This window comes from Ceratotherium simum, chromosome 4 (assembly GCF_057802395.1).
Source record: "Ceratotherium simum simum isolate JZ-2026a chromosome 4, ASM5780239v1, whole genome shotgun sequence".
Lineage (NCBI taxonomy): Eukaryota > Metazoa > Chordata > Mammalia > Perissodactyla > Rhinocerotidae > Ceratotherium > Ceratotherium simum.
This window is the reverse complement of record NC_141903.1, coordinates 14,442,507-14,469,794: the sequence shown is the minus strand read 5'-3', so window position 1 is coordinate 14,469,794 and position 27,288 is coordinate 14,442,507.

Sequence of the window (27,288 nt, the reverse complement as noted above, 5' to 3'; positions counted from 1 at the left end):
AGTTATCACTAAAAGATGTTTTATTGAAGATTGTATTTATTCTCAAAATCTCAATTGAAGAAATTATTCATATACTATGACAAAAAAAAATTGCCTAAATCTATGAGCTCAGTTTAAGTCTGTGTTGACCTATTCTCTCCAAATCCACTGCACTACTCAGACAAGAAAGTTTACACCAACTAAGCTTCAAGAGATGTTGTTGCTGGTGAAGAGAAAAGAGCTTACCCTGGTCTACATAGTCCTTTATTATATGTCTCTAACTTACTCTCCAACATCTACTCATACTTCTCTTCTTCCACAGTATGTCTTAGCCACAGTGGTCTGTTTTTCTCTTTTGTTTCAGTAAGTCCAGGATGTTCCTGTCTTCTGAATCTTTGCACTCTACTAGCGCTGTCTACATATTTTACCATGTCTGACCCTTTCTCAATGTTCATGATTCACCTAATTTGTCACCATATTAAAGAGATATTCCATGAGCAACTACAAATCAATTAGATATTCCAACCCTATACCTTTGGCACTCTCTGTCACAATCTGCCCTTGTGGTGATTTTTTTTCAGCATGTACTACATGCAACTACTTACAACAATTTTGTTGCCCTTGTTTATCACGGAGTCCCCATCACCAAGAATATTTTATGGTACTTAGTAGGTGAGTATGAATTGCACAAATTACTTAAATGGGAGAATGATTTTCCAAAACTTTATTATTTACTCAACCTGCTTAAAAAAATTCTGCAATGATAACCTACATGATGAGCAAGATAATTCTCTTTTTATATTTTAAAATGAATGAACAATATGTGCCAAAAGAGATAGTGGCCGTATTTCACATGCCTTGCTATTACCAAGAAGCATTAAACACCACAAATACCCACTGGGGTAGATACATTAGAGATACCACTTGGTACAGTTTAATCTTATTGCAATTGTACAGAAGAAATTTAGGTGGAGATAGTCTCATTATTGTTTTAAGTTATGAACAACGTTCTCAAAGTTTCTAGACTTTTAAGCATGTTGTAGTAGTTACTACTTGTATGTTAGGGAAAATGGCTTTATGCAAGTTAAAAATTTACTAGGTGGAAATAAAACCATGTATAAAATTACTGTCTTAATGCCTTTGTCTTAAGATATACACAATCATATGTTTAAAATGTAACATAAGTGCTTTCCTTCAGTGACTAATATTTTATTAATTGTTGGATTATCAATACAGTAAATTGAAAGTAGAAATTATAAAGAAATAAGGAAACTTGGAACCATCATTTTGCCCTAATAGTTTTTAAATTTGTAATACAACTCGTATAATATCAAAAAAGGTGAAACTTAGCCTGGAAAAAACAATGAACTCATTCAGTAATTACTCAAAGACTTTTCTACAGACTAAATATGAAATATTTTGGAAATAGAAGTTGAGTATTTCTCTATTTTTGTAGTTCCTATCCATGTGTAAAAAATTGCTTTTTTAAATTTCCTAAAATTCTATTTCCTCTAGTAAGACCAAAAATTTCACACAATGGACAAATGAATGAAAGAACACCTGTTCATGCACTTGGAAGCTTATGTGAACTGTGAGGTGTAGGAATATATAGTGATTCCTGGAAGATAGACATATAAAAGAGATCTGTACATGGTTTTATACACGGAACACCGTCTGACATGCTCAGGAGATGCTCACCAGAAATTTAAGAGAAACTCGTATACTCAAAAAGAGATGTATAGCAACTTTATCGCTTCAAGGCGCTGTCCTAGTGATAGCACTTGTGGCATACATGGTAACTAATCCACATCCTTTTTGACATCACAAGGATTTTGATTTGAGTCCTTAAGACATACCACTACATTTACAAATGCTATCTCCAAACTAAATCAGCCCTTCTTGCACATACACGAAAAACAGGATGTGAACTTGTTCTGAAACCCAGGTGTGCTTTGCATCTGCATATCTTTGAGTTCTTTCCCAGTCCTGAACTACAGGGAAACACACGCATGTGCACATGGATGTGTGCGTGCCCATACACATATGAACAATATCACAATCCAGCCAAAGGCATTTAGAAAATTTTAATAAGACCTAAATATTAAAGTAAAAAAAATTGGCACATTTCATGTATTTATATAATGATCAATAGCATTTACTGAGCAATTACTATGTGTTCGACACTGTGTCACATGCTGTGAGGCGGAAAGAGTTATAGTTATTGACTTCGTTTCACAGATGGGAAAGCAGAAGCTCAAAGAACTTTATATACCTGAATTCATAGAGCTAATAAATAGCGGAGTAGGTTTTAAACAAAAGCCGTCTTGACCCTAGAACATGGGTTCCTAACCCAGACTAAATCCTAAGTATTATTAGCTTATTCCTTAGCATTTTAGGAATCCCTAAAATAACCTCCTAACCTACCAAACTCTAATAGAAGCACATTCCTTTGAGTTGAGACACTGTTTTCTTATGACCATCTCTTTTAAAATTCAAATAATCCTTAAAAGATTTAATACATTAAACTTCTATTTATTTATAAGAACACCTATTCATGAAAGCAGGGGCTATGTCATGTTTATACTTTAATCCCCAATATTTAACCTAGCACCCAGCCCAATCAATGCACGATGCATGTAGAGATCTTAAACAGCTATACGAAGATGCTAAGCAAATGTGAGTGTGAGTCTATGTGTATAAATGTGTATTGAAAACAAAGACAGTGAATATAAAGAGTATATAAGAGAATGAAATAAAGAATAGTATCTTATCCCTCAGAAGAGCGTAGGAAATGCACATATACTGATAATTTTTTTAAATCCCAAAATAAAGGGAAGGAGTATAAATAGAAAATAATCCCTGGTGTAAAATACTATATCACTGTAAATTCACAGTTTAGTGTATGGATTTGTTAGCTATAATAAATAAGAAATAATAAATAAGTAAATTGTATGATATATGACATGTTCAATTATACATGATATGTGATGTATTAGAAAGTGATTTGTGTGATGGAAAAAAGAAAACTTAGGGCAGGATAGGAGGATTGGGAGCATAGGAAGGAGGAGCACAATTAACATAGGATGAACAGTGTGGGCTTCATGAAGAAGGTGAGATTTGAGCAAAGGCTTTAAGTAGTTGAGGGAGTTATTAAAGTGGATATCTAGGTATCTTCTTTAAACTCTCTTTCTAGCCAGAGCAAACTTCTAGATCAGAGATCTTCTTGCAGAAAGGTGTCTAGCCTATTCAATGAACAGCAATAGAGTGACCAACTTTCCCAGTTTGCCTGGAATTATGTTGATTTAACACTGAATGTCCCATATACTCAGCTCCAAGCAAACCAGTGTAGTTGGTCACCTTAAGTACAGACAGAGGCCAGTGTGGTTAGAATGGAGGAGTGGGAAAGAACAACGTGATGAGGTCAGAATGGTGGTGGGGAGACCATAACATTATATAGCCTTTAGGATATTGTAAAATGCTTGCTTTGGGGTTTTAAACAGAGGAAAATATAATCTGGCTTATGTTTTAAAAGATCATTCTTCAGTAGTACAAGAGTAGAAGCAGAGAGACTAGTTAGGAGGTTAGAACAATCATCCAAATGAGAGATTATGGTAGAGATTTTATTAGTTTGCTGGGGCTGCCATAATAAAGTACCACAAACTGGGTGGCTCATGACAACAGAAATTTATTGTCTCACAGTTCTGGAGGCCAAAAGTATGAAATCAAGGTATTGGTAGGGCAATGTTCCCTTTGAAACTTGTAGGGGAAAGATCATTCCTTGCCTGTTCCAGATTCTGTTGGATTGCCTGCAACCTTTGGTGTTCTTTGCCTTGTAGTTGTATCACTTCAATCCTCCTTCTTCACGTGACCGTCTTTTCTCCGTGGGTGTCTGTCTTTGTCTCCCAATTTCCCCTTTTTATGAGGACACCAGTCATATTGCTTAGGGTCCACCCTAATGGCCTCATTTTAACTTGGATGACATCTGTAAAGACCCTGTTTCTGAATAAGGTGTATTCTGAGGCACGGTGGATTAAGACTTGAATATCTCTTTGTTGGGAGACACAATTCCACCCATAACGATTATACAGGTCATATTCTAGGTGTATGTTGAAGATAAAGCAAGCAACATTTCCTGACATGTTAGATTTGGGAGGTGAATGAGAGAAGTGAAGTATATCTCCAAGAAACTAAAAGGATTATTATAATCAAGTGAGATTGGACAGGCTGTAGGTAGAATAAATTTGGAGGAAAGATTAGAAGTTCAATTTTGGACATGTTGAGTTTGGAATATCTGTTACCATCCAATTGAAGATGTAAAGTAGACAGATGTATAAGTCATCAAGTGAGAGAAAGTGAGAATGGGGTAAGAGATGATGGAATTTGAAGATAATATGTGATATGTTTTTTGAACCTGAAAATAACTTTGAGATTGTTAGAGTAGTTATTATTAATACCTTCACTTTATAACCCAAGAGAGTGGATCTAAGAATTTAATAACTCATGTGTATCAAAAAATTTGAATGAAGGTTTTTTTTTTTTTTTATTGTTGTTCTCTTGTGATCAAGTTCTGTTTATTTTAGAAGCATAAATAGTGGGACTGGGAAGAAGTGATGAGAACAGCAAGGCACCAGTTCCCTTGACAGGGCCAGATCCAGGACAGGCTCTGTCTGCCTGTGTGATCAAGGCTGACTCAGCGTCCCTGATTAGCCTTTTCATATGAGGAGAAGGTTTGAGCACAATTTGGGTGGAGGTGAATTGTCCATGAAGGTAGGGGAGGAGTAAATTGGCTCTGGGATCCTCTGGACCCAGAAAAAGGCCAGAAAGCCCACAATACCCTTGGCCAAGAACAGCAAGCCGGTTCTGTCTGTGCCTGTGACAAAGCCATATTCTGAAGGGGGAGCCATAGTGTCCTCTAGGTGCCAGGAAGGCTCCAGGGGATCAAGAGTAACCCTGTTTTGGGCCAGCTCCGTGGCTTAGGGGTTAAGTGCGCGCGCTCTGATGCTGGCGGCCCGGGTTCGGATCCCGGGCGCGCCCCGAGGCACCGCTTCTCCGTCCAGCGCGGGGCTGAGTCCCACGTACAGCAACTGGAAGGATGTGAACCTGTGACATACAACTATCTGCTGGGGCTTTGGGGGGAAAAAAGTGAATAAATAAAATCTTTAAAAAAAAAAAAAAAAAAAAAAAGAGTAACCCTGTTTTTTCTAAGGCAAATGTGATCATCTTTCCTCTATATGACATAACTCTTAAAAGGAAAATGCTAAAGATAGAATTAAAGATAAATATTAATTATGTGGATAATATAGCAATGCTCTACAGAATTTAACTGAAAAATTATTCCAAAAATATTTAATTGTGATATTCTCAGGTATGATGATATGTTAATATAGTGATTCAAAAGTATGATCTTTCATTACCTAAGTTATTTCCATTTATCTCAATTTGTGTCGTTAAACTCCCAGGAACAAACAGATACTTACTTTATTTAAATATTAAAAAATCCCTGTAATACCTCTAGGAAAGGAGACACTATTAGAGAATGAAAGATAGGTTGACATAATATCCAAACATTTTGGAAAGCACTAATTTGGAAATAAACATACCTATTTTAACTAGAAGATAAAAACTTTGGGATAAAGTTCACAATTGCCTTCAAAATTTGAGAGCGTAACTATGGAAACTCACTATATCAAAGACTGTCATAGGAGTCAGCACTGTCAGCATTTCTAACGGGTGGCTCCTTAGAGTTCTGGCATACTATGTTTGGTGTAGACTGGCATCACAGTTGTTTAGCTTTTCAGTTTCTTTCCAGCTCTTTTTCTCCCTCCACATGTACAACCTGTCTGTGTCTACTTTATTTCTATCAAGCCAAATAAAATGAGCTGAGGTAGAGGAAGAGGGAAAATTGGCAGGGGATACATTCCTGACCAGCAGTTGTTGTATATTCTCTAACAGATAGGGAAACGTGTCAGCGATGACCAGAATTTGTAATCTCTCAGGACACAAATTCCTTCTCGATTTGGGTGAAGTTAAAAAGAATTTAACCTTCAGAAAGTTATGCTTGGATCTAAGTTTTGAATGTCTGCAGTATTACTTGATTATCTTTCCAACAAAGATCTAGAATTTTCCACATTTACTATAATTCTTTTTTGTAAATTGCAGATAGATAAAATATAATATACAGCATTATATTTATTCTTTAACATTTTAAGTGTCCTAATACAGGCTTTCTCAACCTTAAAACTACTAACATTTGGGCCTTATAATTCTTTGTTCTGAGAGGCTGTCCTATAGCACCCTCAAGTTGTGACACCAAAAATGTCTCTAAACATCATCAAAAGTTCCCTGGGAGGCAAAATCACCCCCTGTTTAGAATCACTCATCTAATAGAAAGGCAAATTTATGCTGTATTTCTTTTTTTGTTTTCTTTATCTTTCTATTGCATTTAAACCAAGGTAGTAATGGCCATTATACACTCTTACCCTCCTCTATTTTTTCATGCTTTGTACTGATTGACTTTTGGAAGTCTTTCTTTCAAAATTATTCAAAATTAAAGATCTATAAGAATTAGTTTTTCTGGCTTCCTATTAACCGTAATTCCCTATTAGCTGGTTCCTTCATACTTATCAGTGCAATGATAATTGATGTCTATAATAAACCCAAAACCCTGTGAAATTCTCAAGTGTATTTTGAACAGCTAAAAGATAATTAAGTTTCATTAAGTATGGTTTTAAGTTTAAGAGTATTTTATTCTATTAAAATTCTTTAAATATTAGGATTGTGTATTTATGATAACTTCCCTCATTTTTTGACCAGGGCTTAATGTAGAGATGATACTATTAAATCCCTTTCAGCCTGACCAAATTATTTAATGATATTAAGATATCAGCTCAAGTTAGACTGTAATTGGTATTTGTTGCTGATTTCTTAATTTCACATAGCATACTATAGAAGACATTTTCTAAGCCCAGACACACACATTCCTGTGTTATCTTCTTCAGGAATTAGTTACACGTTAGGAAACCCAGGGCCTTTGACTTGGAAAAGATTATAAAGAAGAATTGTAGCTGCAGCTCAAAGCTAAGCTCCATACCCCTAAATGGGACTCAGGGCTTCATGTAATAGACTAGAGTTTATAGGCTGTTTTGGTTTCTTGATGGAGCACTCAGAAATTCCTAAGAAACTCAAGCAATTTGGCTGGTACTTGTCATGTAATGAGTTATCATCTCAAATGCCTGCTACATCCTAAATTATACCATTTAGTCATTGGGCATAGATGGTACTGTTAGAGAAAAAAGCAAACTCATCGTAGTGATTAAAAAATAAGGTATCAATATAATTCAGGAAAAATAAAAAGCAAATATTGAGATAAATTATGGATAGATACTTATATTTTCTTAGTAATAAATGAATCAAAGTAAATTCAAATAATTGCTATTAGAAAGATAATTTCTGTATCAGGTTTTTCTTTCTTCCCTGATAGGATTTATAATGACTGATTTGTTTTATGAGTCTGAATATTTCTAAAATATGTATCTAATGGGATTAGAAAATGATGGAAAGAGGATTTGGAATACTATTTTAGATAAAATGGTAAAGGTGAGACCTAGCGAATGACTTTTTGGAAGAGTCCTGGATGAAGTGATTTAGCTGTCCATGAGAAATTCTGAAGATCTCCTAGTGCATCAGGCAGAGGTATCAGGAAGTGAAAGCCCTAAGGCAAGGTGGAGCTTGGCTTGTACCAGGACTATCAACTGGCGAATATGGATAGGGCAGGTGAGTGAATGAATGAGAAGACCAATTAAAGAATGGGCAAAAGACTTAAATAGACCTTGTTCTTCTGAATATTTAATTACCACTTGGCATATTCTTGCTCAAATATAACTTCACTCCCTCTTCCTTCCTTTGTGCTATTAATTCACATAAATTACATCTTTATATCTAAGTTTAATAATATAATTTTTTCAATAATACAATTTTATAGATATTGTTTTTTGCAATGAAAAATCAGTTAAGAGAAAAATGGAGAACAGAATATATAATTATAATGGATTTTATAATTCCCTTTATAATTACACTTACTGGGACTCTTTGTTTCATCATATAGATTTGAGTTACTGTCTGGTGTCACTTGCATTCAGCCTGAAGAACTTCCTTTAGTATTTCTTGTAAGGCAGATTTGCCAGCAACTAATTCTTTCAGTCTTTGTTTATCTGGTTATGTCACTTTTTTGCCTTTATTTTTGAAAGATAGTTTGCTGGATTCTTGGTTGACAGTTGTGTTTTGTTTTCTTTCTTTTTTTTCTTTCATCATTTCAAATGTCATCCTGACCCTTGCCTCCTGGCCTCTATTGTTTCTGATGAGAAGTCAGCTGTTAATGGGGTTCAGATTTGCATAATTTTGATGCTTTCAAGATTTTCTCTGTCTTTATTGTTCAACTGTTTAACTGTGATGTGCCTAGGTGTGGATCTCTCTCTCTGTTTATCTTAATGGAGTCTGTTAAGCTTTTTAGATGTTAAAGTTTTTCATCTAATTCAGAAAGCTTTTAGCTATTATTTCCTCGAGCATTTTTTCTGCCCTTTTCTCTCTCTCTTCTCATTTTGACACTATTGTTATACATATGTCAGTTTGCTTAATTGTGTCCCACAGATATCTGTGCATTTTATTTCTTTTTCTTGTTGTATCTCATATTGGCATACAATCATGTGCCACATAATGACATTTCAGTCAATGACGGACTATATGTACAACAGTGGTCCCATAGGATTAGTACCATATAACCTAGGTGTGTAGTAGGCTATACCATCTAGGTTTGTGTAAGTACACTCTATAATGTTCACACAAAGACAATATCACCTAATGATGCATTTCTCAGAATGTATCCTTATCATTAAGTGACACATGATTATACCTCTACTGATCTATCTTCAAGGTCACTGATTTTTTCTTATGATTGAATCTACTGTTGACTCCCTCTCATAAATTTTTCACTTCAGTTATTTTATTTTCAACTCAAGAATTTCTGTTTGCTTTTTTTTTCATAATTTCTATCTCTTTATTGATATTCTTTATTTGCTAGGTTAATATCATACCTTCCTTTCATTCTTTAAACAATTTCTTTTAGTGCTTTGACCATATTTATGATAATTGATTTGAAGTATTTGTCTACTAAGCCCAACATCTAGATACCTTCAAAGGCAATTTTTACTGCCCACATTTTTTGACTATATGGATCACATATGCTTTCATGTGCATATTTCATAATTTTTGAGACATTTTATATAATATATTGTCACAACTCTGGATTATGATCCTCATCCCCCAGAGTTGGTTGCCATTGCTACTTTATGTTTGTTTGTTTAGAGACTTATTTAATGAATTCTGTGAAGTCTTTTTTTTCCCATAATGTGCAGCCTCTGATATCACTGTTCAGATTTTTGTTTAAAAAAACCCAAAACACTTAAGTCCAGATTCCTAAGTCACCATAACTTAGTGGTCAGCCAATGATTGATCAGAAGTCATGCTTAAGCCTTCTGAGCCAATAAGGCTTTTATGCAATGCCAATAGATCTGTGTGGGTTTTGGGGGTACTTTTAAAGTTCAAAGTGTTTACAAGTCTGGTGTGCATTCAGCCAATGTCTAGGGGCTTACTAGTACCCTCTTCCATTGTTCCTGCATGGGCATAGTTTTGTGTAGGTACATAGCTTTCTAGACCACCAGGCATATGTATAATCTCGGCAGGGTCCTTTTGGCTATCACTGTCTCTGTGTCTCCCTGTGAAATTTCTGGCTTGCCTGCTGTTTTGTTTGTTTCTGCTCCTATCACACAGGTGTTAGTCTTCCCTGGTTAATAACGACAAGGATCTCTATGGTTTTTGGCAACACTCTGGTTAGTTGTGTTGCCAAAAAACTTTGAAAACTTAAAAATTTTTTCCATTCTATTCTGCAAATAAAGTCAACCCCCTCAGGCAAGGTCACTTAGCTGACTTCTTCTCATAGCTTGCCATGCCTACCATGGGCAGAACCTCTGCAGCACAGGGTTGGAGCTGTCAAGAGGATGGGAGCCACTCGTCCTCACAGGCTGCCCTGGCAATGCCTGGAGTAGGACTTCTACACCCTGGAGCTGGGGGGGAGAGTATGGGAACTGTAGATCCTCGTGGGCTGCCCTACCTGTCCTGTTTTATAGAACTTCTGTAACATGGAGCTAGGAGGTCAGGGCAGGTGTGTGACAGCCCCTTGTGTAAATACCACAGACTCCCACTGTTCTTACTGAGCTTCAGTAGATTCTCGTGAATAAATGCTTCCAATTTTTTTATATACCTTTTGTTTAACTTCCAGAGACTAAAAATTGTTGTTTTTGACAATTTTGTCCAGTTTTATCTCTTTTTCTATGAAGAAAGGATTTGTCAAGCTCCTTACACAGCCATTCTAGAACATTTTGATTTATTTTAATACAGGTATGTTTAAGATAAGAAAAAGCAAAATGGCAGAATAGATTTGGTGCCCTGCAGGCCCTTTAAATTCTTACTTGTTTGTGATTCTGTGAAGCATAATACATGTGGTAGAAAGATTCTTTCACCCCTTACCTCCATGGATTATAACTTCTTTTACTGACATCGATATTTCTTCCATCTAAGAAATTGACCACATAAATGGATTAGTTACCTTTGGGTTAATAATTTCCTTAAACTGACAAAAAATTTAGTTTTATCTTGAAATTTAAATGAATATGAACATGTTAAAATGCTTTCCTTTCCCTTTTGTGCCTTTATCCAAATTTTCCTCTACCCAAACATTCTGTGTTATTTGATTATGGAATGTGCTGTTTCATTTTTCCAATGAAACCAGCTTCAATCATGCAAACAATCCAACTCAAATAGCTAAGAGAAAACTATCAAAATTTTGTGTCTCAAAGGCCAAATGACAACTTTAAGATTTGCGTATAAAAGGGGTTCAATTAAAATGATATCCATCTGAGGAGAAAGTAATATGGCAGAACTCAGCCAGTTTATAAGTTTCCTTTTATGTTAGATTTCTCATCATTTCTACTCTCTTGCCCCAACCCGGAACCTCTTCTTTAATCTTAGTATTGTTCTGTTTCCTATGTGTAGAAGATCTAACATACTTCTTCTAGGTTTCCATTACTTCTCAGCCATTATGTATTGCTAAGTATGACATAATGCACAAGAATTTCTATGATAGCACTAATTAACAAGTTTTTAAAATTAAAGTACCTACCAAACATTGGTGATTTATAAAGAATTTTAAAAGGCAATCTAAAACAATTCATCAGAAAGAAAATTAACAGGCAAATACTTTCTGAAATTCAATTTGTGGGCAGGTCAAACTAAAATGTTTGTGTTGAAAGTAATTAGGAGAGCATATGCTATCCAATATAGAACTCAGTGCTTATAGTATTCTGAGTAATGATAATATGGCTAACCTTAAAAAAACCCAGCAGCTCATTATTTGGCAGACAGCCAAAGGAATATTGGCATATATATATGGAGTCACTGAAAAGTATACAAGATGTAGGAATTAATTATCTTAAACTAGTTAATTGTTTCTTTTTACTCAGGGCATGAACCTATTTTTGATAATTGTTATTAAGTAATTTCAGGGGGAAAATCCATATTAAAGGTCTCAAGAAATCTCCCTTGAATGCATTTTGTAAAATAAAAGGAAACATTTTCCTATTATCACAAAACATTCCAAAAAGGATGGTGCTTACCTGGCTCGCTACCTGAGAATCAGAATTTAAAATGTTGACCATGTACAGGTTTTTAAAAAATACCTGGAGTATTTTCTTTAATCTGAGTTATAAGTAGTGCCCAAATTCACACTATGAAATAACTATATATCATTAGCAATAGAGTTAATTTAAACCTAACATGCAGTTATCTAGAAATAATACCCATTGGAGTTCACTGGCCCCTCTCTCTTAGGGCCCTGGAAGACTCTCAGGTTAATGTTGCTAAAAGAATAACTTTTAGGGCCGGCCCCATGGCTTAGCGGTTAAGTGCGCGCGCTCCGCTACTGGTGGCCCCAGTTTGGATCCCGGGCGTGCACCGACGCACCGCTTCTCCAGCCACGCTGAGGCTGCGTCCCACATACAGCAACTAGCAGGATGTGCAACTATGACTTACAACTATCTACTGGGGCTTTGGGGGAAAAAAAGGGGGAGGATTGGCAATAGATGTTAGCTCAGAGCCGGTCTTCCTCAGCAAAAAGAGGAGGATTAGCACGGATGTTAGCTCAGGGCTGATCTTCCTCACAAAAAAAAATAATAAAAAATAATAAAAGAAAAGAATAACTTTTATAATATTGAATCTGCGTTTCTCTTTTTATTGGCCATTTTCCGTGTCCTCTTCTTGCTCTGCACTAACTTATGCCAGATGTGTATTTTCTAATAGCAGTAACCTATTACTGATTGAAGACAATTATTACAGTTGGCCTCGTCAGTGTTTCAAATGTAATCTTAAATTTGGTCTTTATTCAAGTGCAGTTAAAGGTAGTTGCTCTCTTTCAGTGGTATCCACAAAACAACTAGTTTTAATTCTGTCTTGTCTTTCCCTGTTGGGCTGCAGTTCTGCCTTGTCTTCATGGTGCCTCATTTGGTTGTCACACCATATTCTCTATGACCCAGAGATTCAATGTTTTGTAGGATCTGCTCTGGATGGTAAAGCTGAGGAATTTTTCTTTTTGTTTTCCTTTTTATCTTTATGAAATTTTTGTAGAGCTAATAAATTCTAAAATGTATTTTTATTATTTTTTTCTTTTTTTTTTTTGTGAGGAAGACCAGCGCTGAGCTAATATCCGATGCCAATCCTCCTCTTTTTTTTGCTGAGGAAGACTGGCCCTGGGCTAACATCCATGCCCATCTTCCTCTACTTTATATGGGACGCCGCCACAGCATGGCTTAACAAGCCGTGTGTAGGTGCTTTTGCCCAGGACCCGAACTGGCGATCCCTGGGCCGCCGCAGCAGAGTGCGTGCACTTAACCTCTTGCGCCACTGAGCTGGCCCCCTAAAATGTGTTTTTAACTGTATGTTAGTCATCCACTGGACGATGTATAGACTCCTGTGATTTTCTAATCAACACCTTTGCCTGCAGAGTACAGGATTTTAATGTCCCATCATTCCATGCCTTGATGGATGGGCAACAATTTCTAGAATGCAAATGTATATCTTTTAAAAATTTTATTATGAAAAGAGAGGCCAAAATTAATTAGACAATCTATTTTTGATGGTCAAGAGCCATAAGTGTTCCTGATGCTGGTTAAAGAATCTATGATTTATAGAAGTATTTTGCATTTCTTCTTCTTGAGTATGTTAGTGGTAGGACAGATAACCAGCTTGATTGAAATATCTTTCTAATACCTTTATTCCTTTTGCTTATTAAAATAGCATGTAAACCTTGTCTTCAGTATCTAGCAGAGAATTTAACCTAGAATAATATTTCACAAATATTTATGTAAATTAATATATCCTTAAGCTACACTAATACATTCAAATGGTGGTTTCTTTGACAAAGAGAAAAGCTATGGATGGCATTAATAGATTAACTTTAAGGAGAATTCAGGAATATTGGTGGTCCCAGCACACAGGAACTTAAGTGAAGTTGATAGAACTTCATTGACCATTGACCAGTGGATCTAAAACAAGAATTTGATATAAATCTAGGGAATGACCGACCATAACACAGATTGCTTCACAGGTGTAACAAGGGCATCTTCAAGACCACCTGTACATTATATTAAATATGCTATTTCTCCCATTGAGATTATTTTCTCTTTGTCACCCAAATTTGCAATTTGAAATGTTGATCAATTTCTCTCATTTATTACATGTATTTAGTAGGGCACCAAATTCTGTGTGTCACTCTGACTTTTTCATTCTTATTGCTACCAAACTGAACAAAACAGGATGCCTTCAGTAGCCTCTTCAAATACTCTCCCTGACTCCAGCCTCTTCTACCAGCCTCTTCCAACCCATCATGTCTACATGTCATGCAAATATTTATTAAATGCTCGTTTTTTCTAAAAAAAAAAAACCCACTAATTTAATCCTTCCAAAACCATGAATTACTTTCTGGTTACAAACATAGGTCTAATATTCTCTACCTAGTTTCCAATGATTAGAATAATCTTATCCCATGCTACCTTTCATCCATTGCTGCCTAACAGACATTTCTGTCTTCATCAGATTATTATCATTTCTCTTCCATCAAAAACACTCTCCTACTAGGGGCTGGCCCGGTGGCATAGTGGTTAAGTTTGTGTGCTCCACTTTGGCAGCCTGGGGTTTGCGGGTTCAGATCTCAGGCAGGGACCAACGCACTACTTATCAAGTCATGCTGTGGTGGCGTCCCATATCAAGTAGAGAAGGATGGGCACGGGTGTTAGCCCAGGGCCAATCTTCCTCAGCAAAAAGAGGAGGATTGGTAATAGATGTTAGCTCAGGGCTAATCTTCCTCACAAAAAAAAATCCCCAGAAAAACCCACTTTCCTACTTCCATTAACTTTATGCTCATTTTTATCCTTGCATGAATATAAATTTTTACCAATTAAAAGGTTAAATATTCAAGCTAAAATACAAACTTCTGTCTTCCATGAAAGATTTATTGATTGATCCTTTATTAATAATGCCCTCTTTTGAAAACCCATGGCATTTTTAGTGCATCATACAATTTAGTCCTTGCCTATGTATACTATTTTGTATTGGTTCTATATTATCATGTTATATTAGTCTTTCCACCCAGTTTGGAGGGCCAGCTAAAAGAAATTTTTAATTATCAATAGCTAGTTACTTGTCTTAAAGTTTATGGTGTCATTAGTGTGGATTTGATATATTGTATAGGTGTTAATCCTTCTATTCAGAGAGGGGATATTTAAAGTTCTTTCAATCATTTGAGTGTCATAAGAGACCTATCTAACAATTTAATATTATATTTTGAGGCTTCTAAGTTGCATTTGGATGTTCATTTCTTATCAAAATAATGTGTTTAATTATTGAGTCTAACTAATAAAAGAGAGGGTTGTTACCTTTATTCTATTGTTTCAAAGAACCTTTTGTGGGCAACTAGGACAGCCTGAATGAAGAATTATTTAACAGTGGTGCTCACATTCACACAATACCATCTGATGGAGGAGTTTGAAAGGAAAAGTGGGTCTTAATAGGCAGGATCATATTGTGTAAATGTATTAATGTTATCACTTTCTCTCCACCATATGAACATGCCTGACTGACATTTATCTGCTCTTCTCCAGTGATGCATGGCTTGTTCATTGTGTTGGGCAGAGTTAGCTGCCAGACATTGTGACTGGGGAATCAAACTGAGGCTCTTTATCTGTTATTTGCATTTCCCCTTTTAATATATTTTATTTATTTTTATAGAACATTTAACACAGTTATCCTTAATACATTTGGGGCTATACTAAATATAAATTTTAAACCACATATTTCCAGATTTTCCATTCTAATTCCCTCATTCCCCTCCCTCAAAAAATAAAAGAAGGAAGGTGGATCCTACTTTTTAATTCACCATTTTTATTATATCTTTAACAAGAAAAAAAATAAGATTTCGCAGTGTGAGCTTAATTAAAGTAAATGGAGAGTTTAAAAGATGGAAGAATCATGTCATCTCTTAATTGTGTTTGCTGACTTAACATATAAAGATTCTTTTCAACTTACCCCATATAACACCATCCGTATTGGTTGCATCTATTTTAATACAAGTTCATTAAGGAAAAAAAATATCCTCCTTCACTGTTTATTTCAGAACTAAATCCATAATCTGTGGGTGAAAATCACCTATGTGCTACTCGTTAGGATTTTATTGGTTTCTGGTTAGAGCCATGTGAGACGTAAATTGATAACACCACACTTTTTCATTTAACTTGAGGTCATTCTTAGGTTACTTCAATCTTGCCTCTAAAGGAAATTTAAAGAAGAAGTTATTTCATAATCAGGCATTTGATTTACAATATTTTTTCTAATAGTAAACTTAGCATATTTAATGGTTGTAATGTAAGAATAAAAAAGCAGAATGGATATTGCATGGAAAAACTGTGACTTGAGATTAAAGCTATGCAAGAGGAAGATAGAATGCAATAGAAAAAAAAATTCTCAATCATTAAGGCATCATTAAGAATACAATTGAAAAATAATTAGATAGAGGCAAGCCAAGAACCTAGGTAGAATTTAATCCAGTGGAGCAAATATTCCAAGTAAAACTAAATCCCTCCAAATACTCTGGCTTCAGCATTCACCAGCATTCCTGTGTCCTGTACCCTTTACTAAAGACATTTTAATGAACAAAGCTATATCCAAATGATATGCTCAGAAATCACTGTCAGAGTGAAACCCATTCTTTCAGCTCCACCTAGGGAGAAGAATCATGGTTAAGTCTGAATGCAGTTTGAGTGGAAAACAAAAGTGTCTTTATATGGAGGAAGGGCTTGGGTGAGGAATTGAAAGGAAGGTCTGCGTCTACATGCTATAGAGTGTCTTGGGCAAGTACCTGTCTGTCCTTTCTCTCATGTGGTATAAAAAGCAAAATGTTCCACAAATCCACATTGGGAGAACAAAAACAAAGTGATGAGAAGGATTATATTAGCAGAGTCAACATTACCAACAAAGCCCTAGAAATTGTACCAACTATGACAAAATCACATATTTAGTCAACAAGTATTATTGTATCTCTTCTTACATTAGGCACTGATGATTGGTGATTGGTGAGACCAATAAGTAAATCAATGATTATAGTAGATGATGTTGTTTATATATATATATATATATATTTTTGTTTTTCCAAGTGTACTAAGAGTAGCAGGGAAGAGGATTTGGGTCAAGAAGAGTCTAAGAGGAACAGATTCCTTCATGAGCTGATTCCTAAAAAATGAGCAAGCATGAGCCTCATCATTTTATCAACTCTTACTAGAGCAATGCCAACTCTAAATTCAATGTCCTGTCTTAAAGTCTATCTTTGATTTTGCATAAATCACCACCTTTATGCTAATAGGCACATTTTTGTATTTCTATATCAATTATATACTACATGGTGAAAATTTTAGTAAAAGAATAATAGTGGACGTCTTTGCCTGATTTTAGGGGTTTACAGTGAATTCTTTAAATGTTTATGAAGATTCATAAAGACATTATAAAGAGCAGGTAAGATATAGAACATTATTTTTCTACTCTCTACTATTTAGTGGAAATTTATTTGAAGGACCAAATACTATAGATTTAAGATCACTCTGGGTTATAACTTGCTTTCAAAAAATAGCATTTCTTTCTAAACAATCTAAATTTAAATTTTCCATAATCATCATAAACATTGCACTAAACTAATGTTATAATCAGAGTCATTTTATAATTATTTCTGGGAAAACGTAATTTGAGTAGTAACTGTTTTTCATAATATTGAAAATGCAGTCAATTTTTAGAATATAAAAGGCTCATCCATTTGGATGATGAAGTGCTGTAGCATAGGCACTAAAAGTGTTCATTTTCCCCCCAACGCAATGACGGTTTAAAATAAACTAAATTCTTCATATAAGGCAGAACATATGCACAAAAAAAATATTGCTTCAAAAGATACGAAGCCTTAAACCTATTTCCCAAGATGTGATTCCAAAGTGCAGCAGGAGGACTGTTGTTTTGGAATATGAAAGGGAGATGTAACTGATGGTTCTGATTAAAGATCATTTTGAATTCTCTCTTTTTTAATGGAGATGAAGAAAGCACATTTTGTATGGAGTTTTGTTTTGACTCAGCCTGCCATGAAGCTGTTTAAATCAAGTCTTATACCCACATTATTTCGATTGCCAAAAACATCAAACCAGCAACAAAGGAAAAGCTAACCTTGAATTTTCAGCTTGTATTTCAGCCCTTGTAAACAAGTTACCATGGAGATGATACCCAAGTGAGCTACAGGCTTGACTCAGAGCAGCCACTGTGTGTGGACCGTCAGCACATATAACATGGCATTGGTGCTCTTCATGACAAAACCTGCATATATCCTGTGGTACTTAAAAGTTCTTCTGCAGAATGTCAGGTGAAAGCTTAAAATTTGTCAAAACTGTCATGGATTTACTTAAAAGGCCGCAAATCGGGAAGGATAAACTAACAATTACATGTTTGAATATTATGAATTTGTTAACAAATTTAAATTTTTTGAAGATAGTGACTTGAGGTTGTGTTCTCTGAGCCACTTAAGGAAGATGCAGGTCTAGAAGAAATCTTGACTATAGTTTTAAATTATTTTCTTGGAGCAGATCATTTCTAAGAAGGCTAAGTTATATCCAACAAAAAAAGCAAAATAAGCACCGTCATTATGGACCACAATTTCTGTCTTCCACTCTTTGTGTGGGCTGCAATTGTATGGAAACCTCTGACAAAATAGAGAACAAACACAGATTTTAATGGCTTAGGTATAATTTTCAAAACATTTTAAAACTCTGTAAAATAGCATCCTGTATCTAGGAAGTACTTGTATATATCCTTTCCTTCTCTAGAATTTTTTTCTATTCTGGTTCCCTTCTGAAAATATACATAAATTTTAGATTACTAGTCTATAAGATGTTTAACAATTGCATATTTTGACTTGAAAATCTCAAATATCTACATTCTACAGAATTTGCAGTCTTCATATTTAGCTTAAGCTATGCAGTTATCTACCTCTTTTTTTTCTTTTTTAACATCAAGATATATAAAAATGTGTTATGAAAAACTTAATATCAAAAGACAAATGGCATATCCATTCTATGAAATACAATTTAGTAATTAAAAAAGATTCAGTGGTTCAATATATACCATTATGTTCCAAGATGTAATAGATGTAATTATATGTATGTGTGTATATGTATGTGTACATAAAAATCGTATCTAGTTATGGAATAAAATTATATATAATTATATTACAAGATGTAATTTTGAGTGAAAAATGAAGTTGCATAATGATAGAGATAATGATAATATTTAACTAAAAATTTTTAAATGACAAAATAAAATAGTGTATAGGTACATATTTATATATATAAATGCATAGAAAAAGATGTGGAAGACTATAACCCAAACTGATAAAATTAGTATTTATTTCTGGGTGGGGGAGGGGAAAGAGAGATATTGGTAGAGCTAAAGAAGAAAGGACTGGGTTTTGAGACATATTATATTATCTGAGAGGGTCTTTGTCCTTATTTATATTGTTTTTTTTACAATTAGAATTTATTCAGGTATTACTTAAGCAATTAATTTTTAAATCAAAATGAATCTATGAGAGCTAATTGAAAGAACTCTAATCTTTCCCATGAAATTGTTGTATCATTTAAAAAATTTTTATGTATGTGATTTTACTTTAGAATGGTGTTTTATTCTATTATGATAAAAAAGAACAATTCCAGTGCTCTGCCACTCAAAGTATGGTCCTCAGTTCTGTACAATGAGCATCATCTGGCAACTTATTAGAAATGCATAATATCTGTGCCCAACTTTAGACTGACTGATTCAGAATCTACATTTAAAAAGAAAAATCCCAGACGATTCACAGGCATATAAAGTTTAAGCAGCACCCTTCTAGGGAACTCTCTCTGGCATGAGATTGGCCTGCTACCCTTCCCAAAATGGCCGTCTCCTTTCCTCTCATGTCATGTTCTTTAGTCCTGAAAACGAAGTTAAATATTTTATTGATCATCTTGGTACATCTAGATCAGGGACCTTCTGAGACTCTACTTGTCCTTCTGTTTGTAGTCTTTTCACTTGGAAAGATAGATACTCTGTCTTCTTTACTTGTTTATTCTGGAATGAAATTGATTAAACTGTCTTGAATTTGGGGTTAGAGGCACACAGAACTCTGAGTATATCTCCACCAACCAGTGATCAGTGAATGCTTATTGAGTGGAAGTGCCCCTCAGAGTAATTCATGTAAAATGTCGTTTGCATCAGTGCAAGGCTGCTGACGATTTTGCCTGACTTGAGATTCAAATAGGCACTTGGGCAAGGTAAAGTGTTTTCAAATCAAATATCAATGAGAAACCTGGTTCACTTTACCATTCTTAAATCATTAATAGCATAGATGAGGGTTTCTCCACCTTGACACGGTTGACATTTTGGGTCAGATAATTCTTTGTCGTGGAGACTGTCCTATGTGTTGTATGATGTTTAACAGCATCCCTGGCCTGTACTCGCTAGATGCCAGCAGCATCACCCTTTCTAGCTGTGAAAACCGAAGTGTCCGCTGGTAGACAACAATTCCCCAACTTGAAAACAACTGCATGAAAGGTAGAACAAAGACAGAACTTCTTTAAGAGCAGATTACAGATAAATTCCATAAATCTCAAAAAGGTGAGCTTTTCATATAAAATGGGTAATTTGTAAATTATTTCATCTTTTGTCATCCTATTGATATCACCAAGCTTTGTATCTATAAATTGGAATTAACTTATATCTAACTTTATATCTAACATCTTAGATATAAAGAAGGTGAAAAAAAGCATATTAAGTAATATGTATAGAAAAAAACCCAAAACAATGGGTTTTTTTGTTCCACTCAGTAGCTGATTTCATAGGATTCCTATTAGCTCTAAAATACATGTCATTCTATATTCATTCTTTATCTGTTTCCTTACTTTCCTGCATTCTCCCCCCTTCATTTTAATTTCCCTCATTATATTTCCTGCTCTCCTTTACTTTCTCTTCTTAGTACATACCCATTTATCTTTTCTAATACAGTCATAGTTAATGGATTTTTACCAATATTGTTGTAGGTCTTATGTTTTAGTCTTCAAATTGGCATTTTTAGAAACACTAATATCTACCTCTACGAACAGAACAAAGAATGACAGCCCAATAACATTGGAGATGGCAGAAGGAGAAGCTGGTGCAAACTAAACTCCCGTAGAATACAATGAAATCAGCATATCTGAAAAGGATTAAAAATAATAAGTTTCAGGACAATTTCAAATACTGTTTCACACTTTTGAATTAAAGATAATGGAATGAGAAATGGAATATCTACTCAAGGAGGTACCAAATTCTTCTGTTAGACTTGCCACATTTTCTTTTGCAAAATAAAGTGTATAAAGCAAGCATTTTTGTAGGTTATTGGTAGCATTAATGTGAAAAGTATAAGCTTTATTGCTAACCATTTGAGATGCAAGGAAGCTCTCTGCCACAGAAATTGGATGACCATGTGGGCTGACAGCTCCCTTGTGTTTTAAAATAATGCAAACAGTATTTTTTCACCCCAAACAAAATTGGTTAAAATTACATTTTCCCAAGTCATATGGAAATGGACTAATTTGTAACTTTCTAAAGCCAACACATTTATGCTTCAGAGATACATAATTTAGTAACAAACAGCAGACTGAATTTTGATCAGGTTTTAAAAATGGGTACAATAGCCTTCTCAGACTTCAAATGAGCTTAGAAAACTCTTTTGGTATTCTCTCCCTCATGAAATTGTAAGGGTAACATTCCCTTGAAGTTTTTTTAGCAATATTCAGTTGAGAAAAAGTGAAAAGGTCTTGCATATTTGTATAATATGTAAAGGCTCCAATGATTAAAACAGCCTTCAGATTTAATAGCAAGCATTTTACTTTAAAGGCAATAATTCTCCAAGAACCTAGAGGAAAACCACGTTATTGTGCTTTTCTTTTTTGGAATTGATGGCTACATTATATAAGGTAGGTAAGGAAAAGCATGATAACAAGCGCTTCTGATAGAAAAAGACGTTAATGGAAATTTTTTTTCAAGAAGAAAATATCTGTATTCTCAGCATTAAAAAACAAGAAGACCACCACATAATGTGCTAATCCTCCAACTACCAGCAAAATATACACACTGATTTTTATAGCAAAGACAGCGTTGTTAGAGAGTTTTCTATCTTCTTTCTAAATGATTTTATAGGATATAAACAGATTGACAAGGCAGGGATCAACCATGCCACAAGATATTATTATTACTCTTAACATGATTCAAACAATTGACAGGAATAAAGCAACTACTTGAGAATATTCCTATGAGTCCTGGGCACCTGTTTTCCTCTGTTCCTTTTCCCTATAAATTTTGTTTACCTTTTATGCACTTAATATTGAAGAATGAAGGCATATTTTGGCATAATTCTCAATTTTAATCTTTCTCTGCCAGTTAATTTTTTTAAAGTTATAATCACTCTTGTAGCTACTGGGGAAAAAAATCTATTGGTCAAAAAGAGTAAATTCATACTTATGCAACCATATATTTTATATTTAGACTTTATAAGTCTTAGAGTTTTATTTCCTTAAGTAAGATGAAAAAATACAAAATTGAGCAAATCCTATCAAATAATTTTTATTTTCATTATTGCTCATGAGACTTCAGCAGGATTTGTGCTGTTTCATTTAATTATTACCCGGTGAGGAGTGATTGCAAGGATCCCACATGAATTGTCTTCCATGCTTCTTCCCTGATTCTCATTTTAAATGTGTAAAGCTATTTAATGACAGGATTGCAATATTGGTTAACTGTGAGTTTGATTTAGTAATTGTGCAGAAATCCCTATTTGCATATCTTTTCAAAAAGCCAATTTGAAGTTCTGAAATGCTGACTGAAGTTGACCAGACTCTACATGGAAAAAAAATGTCATACATAGGTCACATTAATCTTCAGATTATCTATCCTTTACCCAGTTGTGAAATCAGCACACCTAAAGTAGCATATTTGTTGGGAATAAACAATTGCAATGACTAACGAAGGAAAAATTGAGAAATCTTTATCATTTGACTTTAATCATCAGATATAAACATCATAAAATAATGTATTTTTTTGTATATATGGTAGAGACATAGAACTACATATGTGAGGCATTCAGAATGCATATTGCATTTCTTGTTGGCAATTTAGAAAGCTTTCTGAATGGGATCATTTATTTTCACGATAAGTCTATTAGGTCAGTGAGAGAAACCACCTTAAACATGGCCTAAACAAAAAATAAGGGGGGAGTTTTTGGTTCAGTTGAAAAATCCAAGGGTAGTGCTGACTTTCGGTTTAGCTGTACCCACATCTGCAAATGTCACCAGAAATATACCCCTCTCCACCCCTCGGTGTTTTTTTTGTTTTGTTTTGTTTTTACCATTTTGGTTACATTCTAAGACAGACTTCCTCCAAGTTTGTCAACAACCAACTCAAAGCTTGAATCTGGTAGACTAAGGAATACTGCTTTCCTGAATTCCTGGTATTGGTTCTAGTTGTTCTTGAATAAGCCCACATGCCAAACCATGACACCGTAAGTTGTTCTCAAAAGTGTGAAGTGGTGGGGAGTGCAGTTTTGGCAATCTCTGGGGATATTTCTGGTTGCTAAAACTGGGGGGAAGGTTGCCACTGGCACCTAGTTGGTAGGGGTCCCAGATGCTGCTAAATATCCTACAATGCAAAAAACAGCCCCATACTCCAAATCAAAGAATTATCCAGCCCAAAATATCAGTAGTGTCAAGGTTGAGAAATCCTGCACTACAAGTTGCATCAGTTCCTGGTGATCCACAATGAGTTGTAGAGAGATAGGAGTAAGAGACACTTATCCAAGAAAACCATGCTGTAATTAGAAGAAAGGACAGTAAATGCTGATTAGACAGCAACTCATGTCAAAAAGAAGGAGTATTTTCTGTCTCTAAGCAATGAGTAGGAAAGTGAAAAAATATGAAAGAATCAAAAATTTTAACAATGAATTTTTATCTAAAATATAATGCCAAAGTTGATTTTTCTGGGTTTTTTTGGACTCATAATTTGTCCTTGCTCTTGGTTGAGTTCCTTGGTGTTAGATAAATAATTTGCATTTTGCTAAGTTGATTTGAGGCAGAAATTCTGCACTATTAACATGTTAGCTGGTACCCCGAGTTTTATATTTCAAACAAAATAGAAAGCATTTTTAAATTATTCTATTTAGGGGCCGGCCCCGTGGCTTAGCGGTTAAGTGCGTGCACTCTGCTACTGGCGGCCCGGGTTCAGATCCCGGGCATGCACTGACGCACCACTTGTCTGGCCATGCTGAGGTGGCATCCCACATACAGCAACTAGAAGGATGTGCAACTATGACATACAACTATCTACTGGGGCTTTGGGGAAAAAAAGGAGGAGGATTGGCAATAGATGTTAGCTCAGGGCTGGTCTTCCTCAGCAAAAAAGAGGATTGGCATGGATATTAGCTCAGGGCTGATCTTCCTCACACACACACACACACACACACACACACACACAAATCCTTTAAATTATTCTATTTATAGATATTTTATTGTCAGGTCAAATATTTTAGCTGAAAAGAATTTTATAGTCAGAAGGGGAAAATTTTACTCAACTGACAAATTCTAGTCGTCTCCTTCCTCATTTTTTCTAACTTGAGGATGGCATGCTAACTTATTTTGCCCCTATATTAATTAAATTTAAAATGTTCATAAAATAGGTTATTGGAGTTAATAAGAGGTGAGTAAACTTTATTGCACTTTGGGTTTATTTGTTTAAAAGACCTTGGGTAGTTTATTTTGCAATTATTCTTTGACTTGAAGAATTCCTATCTGAATATTTCAAAAATACATGTATTTTTTCTTCTTCAGATTCATTAATAATTATTTAATGTGTTTTCTTTAAGGGAAAAATAACACTAATGTTGAAGATTGTTTGAACTGTTTCTTGTGTGTGTGTGTGTGTGTGTGTGTGTGTCTGTTCAAGAAAATCATTAAGCAGTTTTATGTAGCACGAAAGGTTTGATCCCAAGAATCAGGAACAAAAAGCAGAGAGAAGATGCCCATCAAAAGTAAATGCTAAATTACTATATGTTTTATGGTCAGATGTGTGTGCACATATACGTGGGCACACATCTGACCATCAATCAGATCCTCAAGCTCGCCTCCAGGAAAGTTGAGAGTGCATCTCACAGGAGAGGAAAATGCATTTAAAATTACTGCAGCCATAAAATAAACTGACATAACCCAAAGCAACACATAATGGAGGGAAAAAATCTTTCTGGGGCTCTGTCTCTCTTTCAGCAAAGGTTTTGACTTTCTGTTTTTATTTCTTGTCAATGATCCTGGGTATGTTTAAAATGACATAAAATGCATTCATTATGCCCCTAGATTGCAACTGCTTCAGCCTTTCTTGTACATTCCTCAAGAAATTACAGACTCTGGAATAGAGAGCAGATGCAGAAGCAAAATGACAGCCCGTGTGGGATCTTTGGTGGCTTAAAAAAAAATCTCCAAGCAATTTTCTCTATTGCATCATGCCTGAAAAGCAGCTTAATTCCTCTGTTATGATTAAAGTTGATTGATTGAATTGATCTGTGATGTATCCTGTTTCCCTCGTTTACAAAGATGCTCAGGAAGAGTGAGGAAGCTGTCTGAACAGGATCCGAGTGCTTAATATATGCTGAGGTCCCACTTAACATTTATTATCTGTTACCGAAGGTGAGAAAAAAGCATGTAAATTATATAGATGTCTCTGATTCAAGGAAAGGGAAAGATAAATACTTATGCAGATGCTCAGTGATTTTCATCAACCATTTTCTAAAACATACCCCATCTTTTTTTAGACTTATCAGTAACTTCGTAAGAAGCTTTTTCATTGCTGGGAAGTTAACCTGTTTCTACCTTACTGTTGCTTCCATTAGTAAAGAGATCTGAAAAATTTCAAGTCTGACTCTCAAGTTTGTTTAATAAATGTAATTTGCAATAAAATTTAGAACCCTCACAAGCCTAGGATACTTTAAAATTATTGTCGTCATGAGTTTTTTTTACAAAGGGTTGTAAGAAAAAAATGGAGAGGAGAATCATTAGCAGATATTCCATTCGATTTTGAATGGGTGTCAAAATGAGGTGAGGCAATAATTTTCAATGTCTACTGAACATATATATGCTTGTGACACACAGAATTTGTGTAGATCTGTCACTAAATACACCAAAATTTTGATAAGTACAAATTTTTTATTTGCAGAGAAAAGTTTAGATTAAAGCAGACTATGAATTGGCAAATTATAGCTTAATCTACTTTGAGGAGACACTTTTCCCTTAACCAATTTAGAAATCCGTTGACAATTTTTGACTAATTTTTTTTGTTATGATATTTTTATTCATATGGATGTCTAACATAAAAATAGAATTAGCAATAAACTTGTAAAGGACAGAAATTTTTCAAATTTTCTTTACTGTTAGGAAGCTCTTTAAGGAGCTGGCTTTGTAGAGTCATATATCTTCATAATTGCTTTTTCTTGTTCTCACAGAACCGAACACCTTTGTTAAAGAAACATTCAAACCTCCAGGTTTTAGTCTCAGTTATAGCTATTATACCTAAAAACTGCATTTAGGGCTAATAGAGTAAGAATACTAATTAAAATAATTCTAACAACTACAAAAAGAATATCAATACAACAGCTAACAACTGTGAGCTTTCTATGTGCCAATTACTGTCTTAAGCCCATTATAATTATTATCTTATTTGATTTTGTAACAACCTATAAGGCTGATACCATCAACATCTCATTTTATAGATGAGAAAAGTAAGACACAAAGTGGTTAACTAATTTCCTAATTCTCACAGAACTTGCTTCCTCTCTCTCTCCCTGCCTGCAATGTCAGGTTTGAATTGAAGCACTCTTTGACTTCCACAGCATGTGGGATATTATGTGACCAAAACAAACAAAAAAAACCCCAAAGATTTCATTTTTTATTTTACATGGCCCCAGGGCCACAACTACAAAGAGAAATGAATTCTGAATAGACGTACTTCTTTTTAAGATTTTAGCCCTTTCCAACAACTCCCCTTCTCATCGTGTCCTTTCTAACTCAAATTCAAAAGTTTCAGATTTGGAATTAAATTAATCTTTGAACATAAGTGGCCACAGTTTTTCTGAAACTTGGCACTGTTGGTGGAAATAAAAGGAAACCAAAAAGCATTTAGGGTTTCCAGATATAATACAGGACATTCTGTTAAATTTGACTTTCAGAGAAACAATGGAAAAATTTTAATATAAAGATGCCCTGTGCAATATTTTGGACATACTTATACTATAAAATTATTTTTTTATTTATTTTAAATTCAAATTAACCATCCATCCTATATTTTTATTGCTATTTAATTGTATTTTTTTTTTTAATTTTTTGTTTATTGCAGTAACATTGGTTTATAACATTGTAAAAATTTCAGGTGTACATCATTGTACTTCTGTTTCTGCATGGACTACATCATGTTCACCACCAAAATACTAATTACAACCCATCACCACACACATGTACCAAATTATCCCTTTGTATTTTAAATGCTAACTCTGGCAACATTGTTTAATAGCATAAC